At 47.0% G+C, this 3,486-nt stretch overlaps 1 pseudogene; it reads right to left on the bottom strand.

The window, feature by feature from the left end:
* Nucleotides 1–2,870: 2,870 nt before the first annotated feature.
* On the bottom strand, nt 2,871–3,186 carry LOC102516494 (annotated as a pseudogene).
* Nucleotides 3,187–3,486: the final 300 nt, after the last annotated feature.

Genomic DNA, 3,486 nt, shown 5'->3' with positions numbered 1-3,486 from the left:
CTTTGCCTGTTTCCCATCTGTATCACCCCAACAGGGATGATAAAAGTACCTGAGGTTGTTGTCACAGGATTGCTGTGACCATTGAAAGTGATCATGTATGTAAAGTGTTGGCAGATCACGAGAGCCTGTGGCCGCCAGCTGTAACGGTATTTAAAAGGCACCCCCTCCACCCCACACACACACTCACTCCTTGTTCCCCTCTCCAGCGTGCACATACACACACACACACAGGTCTCTGAACTTCATGAGAATGCTTGTCTCCCAGGCACAGCCCTCTTCCATCAGGCACCCTGGGAGCCAGGACAGAAAGCTGCAGTATGGAAGCGGCGTGGGCCGGGGGATGTCCTCTGGGCCCTAAAACAGCCCTCCTTCTGCCTAGAGTTACGCAGTCATTCACTTACTTAATCAGGTCCCTCAGCTGTTTGCTCACTCTTTCTACTGGATCTCAAACAAGTGGGCACGAGGCCCTCTCTCACATGGCTCCTCTGAGAGCCCCTCCACGTGAATTAGACAAATCACCCCTCCCAGAAGCCGACACAGCCCCGTGTCCGGGCATGGATTTCCACCCCACCTGCCCCTTCAGCCAGGCCCTTGTTACAGCGAACACCTTCACTTTGTGGCCTGAAAGGGAAGACGGTGCCCGTGCCCGTGCCCTCCCCACCCCCTGCCCCTTCATTCTCTTCTCCCTTCTCCCCGGACCCACAGCCTACCTCAAACCACGCCTCCCCTTTCCCTGAGCCCCCTTCTGAAACAACAAAAGCTTTAATGCATATCAGCTCATGCAAATGGATGTTTGGGTGGGAGTAAGGGATACCACTTACACACTGGAATTATCTAGAATGTCAGTTACGACCCAGCCAGTTTACCCTATTAATATATATTCTCTCGTTTAATCCACCTGGCACCCTCATGCGTAACTTTGTTATTATCTCCACCTCACAGATGAGGCCAGAGAGATTAAGTGACCTAGCAAATGTCACACAGCGGTAAGCAGCAGGGCTATCTCATCCAGGCATCACCACCAGTCAGAGACGTCCTAGCTGACACAATCCACCCTCCCGATGGTTAAAACAAGAGCTACTCAAGAGCAATCAGATATTAAGATGTAATCAGATAGTGTCAAAGCATAGCCACACAAAGAGTTCTGTGAAGTAAATCAGATATGAATCAATACATTTATCAAAAGTGATCAGCGTGTGATTAGGATGAGTAATCTAATCAATCAAGTATTAATACACATTAGCATTTTCAACATCTAATCACAGAGCACATAATCAAAATATAATGGCAGCAGGAATAATAAGTCAGTCTTCAAAGTTTCTCATCTAAAAATCCAACATGCTTCTCCAGCTAGAGCCAGATTCAAACTCTAATGAATCTAGCGGGAACCACGTGGAATCCTGCCCTGATCCCACAAAGGTCCCGCTAATTAGGGTGCCTACAGTTTATACTTTAAATCTGAGAGTGAATGAGGACTTAATAATTACATCTTGCCAGGTTCCAGGCAAACACGAATATATGAACACCCTACTTGTAATCAGCTCTGGTCCGTTCCGTTTAATTTAACCCTTCCCAAGTTCTAAAAAATAATCATTAAGCCCACATTTTTTTTGCAGAGCTGAAGCTAGATATTAGAAATATAACAGCCAGCAAAACGTCATTCCCGGCCCCATATCACCTACAAGGAAAGACGGACAGGTAGATATTAGGAAATTAAGCTGTAGTGCAGTAAACTCTACAGTGGGGCCAAAACAGAACACTATGGAAGCATAGATAGAGAGAATCATTACACTTACTTATTGCCACCCCAAAATGCAGGGGCTTAAAACGACCGCTGTTTTATTACAGCTCATGACTTTGTGGCTTGCAAATGTCGGCAGGGCTTAGTTGGGTGATTCTGTTAATCGTGGCATCACCACTGACCCTTGTTCTCTCCCAGCCTTCTCCTCCTCCCCTTCTGTCCCCCCCCTTCCTTCCTTTCAAGTTCTTATAGTGACTGTTCCCTTTTAGATACACCACCCTGAATACGCAGTGCTAAACTAACTAAAATCAAGCCGATCTTCCTACAGCTTAGCCTTACTGGCCGGTGCAGTGCTGGGCTGGATCTCAAATGCCAGTCACCCGCACACCACCTTTACAATTTTTCCCACATTTGAACCACCAGTATTTTTTTTCTTTAACTTCAGCTTTGTTTCAGCCTCATTCTAAACAGACACATCAGTGAAATCACAGATTTGGTGTGCATGTGGTATTTTTTTATTTAGTAGACATTAAAATAAAAATATTTATAAAGCTTATGATACCACAAAATAAATACGTTGAAGGTGTGTGTTAGCATCCTCCTTGAACTCGCCTCACTTACCACAGTGGGTACGTGTACCATACTTGGAGACATGCTGCTAAGAGAGATTTCTTTAGGCATGGAAGGCACAATCGTTGCAGGCACAAAGCTTTACATCTGCTGAGAGATAAGAGGAGAGGAAGATTTCACAGGCAATGGATGGATGGTGAACAAGGCAGACTGTAATTAAATCCCAAAGCGTGTGGCCAAGGCAGGGGAGAAAATGAGAGGTCAGAGAAACAGAGAAGCCAGTGGGGGAGAGAGGCTGCCTGGAGAGGAAGGATTAAACCACACTGAATAGACTGATTTGGAGGTGATACTTAAAACCCTCCAAAGGCCCCACAAAGCTGCAGGACAAAAGGCAAACTTCTCAGCGCACCCATCCCATCGGGAGTGGCTTCTGTCTGTCCTGCAGTCTAACATCCAGGAATTCTCCTAAATAATCTTTTTTTTTTTTTCGGGTGGCCCTGAAAAGGGCTTTAACTTTATTATAGGGGAAAAGAAAAAAAGCTTGCAAACAAAGTGAGGCTTAGTCACTGAAGCCATAGAGGGTGCATTCCTGGTGCTTTAGCGCATAGACCACGTCCATGGCCATGACCGTCTTGCACTTGGCGTGCTTGGTGTAGGTGACGGCGACCTGGACCACGTTCTCCAGGAGCACCTTCAGCACCCCGTGGGTCTCCTCGTAGATGAGGCCGGAGATGCGCTTGATGCCACTGCAACGAGCTAGACGATGGACGGCAAGCTTGGTGATGCCCTGGATATTGTTGCGCAGACAGAGCCTTGCGGTGGCGCTTAGCACCTCCCTCTCCTAGCCCCTTGCCACCCTTGCCGCCTCCAGACATGTGAATAAAAACTAAGAACTGCTGCTGACAGCCTCCTGAATAGTCTCCTTAACAAGTGTTTGTTGTTCCTCCAATACACCGTCCCCAGTACGTCTGCACTGACTGCTCCTTCTGCCTGGAAAACTCTCCGGCACTTCTGTCTTTTGGCCAATTTTTATCCAAATTCAGTTCAAATATCCCATCTTCTCTCATGATTGCGTGGTAGATTTTACAGCTCCCTTGTGCAAATTAGGAGGTGTTACTTGCTTTGGGTAGACGCACTCCAGTAGCTGGAGGGCCATGGTATTTGGTGAGCAAATG

Source organism: Camelus ferus, chromosome 2 (genome assembly GCF_009834535.1).
Source record: "Camelus ferus isolate YT-003-E chromosome 2, BCGSAC_Cfer_1.0, whole genome shotgun sequence".
Taxonomy (NCBI): domain Eukaryota; kingdom Metazoa; phylum Chordata; class Mammalia; order Artiodactyla; family Camelidae; genus Camelus; species Camelus ferus.
The sequence above is the reverse complement of the archived record's forward strand: the minus strand, read 5'-3'. Positions and strand labels throughout refer to the sequence as shown.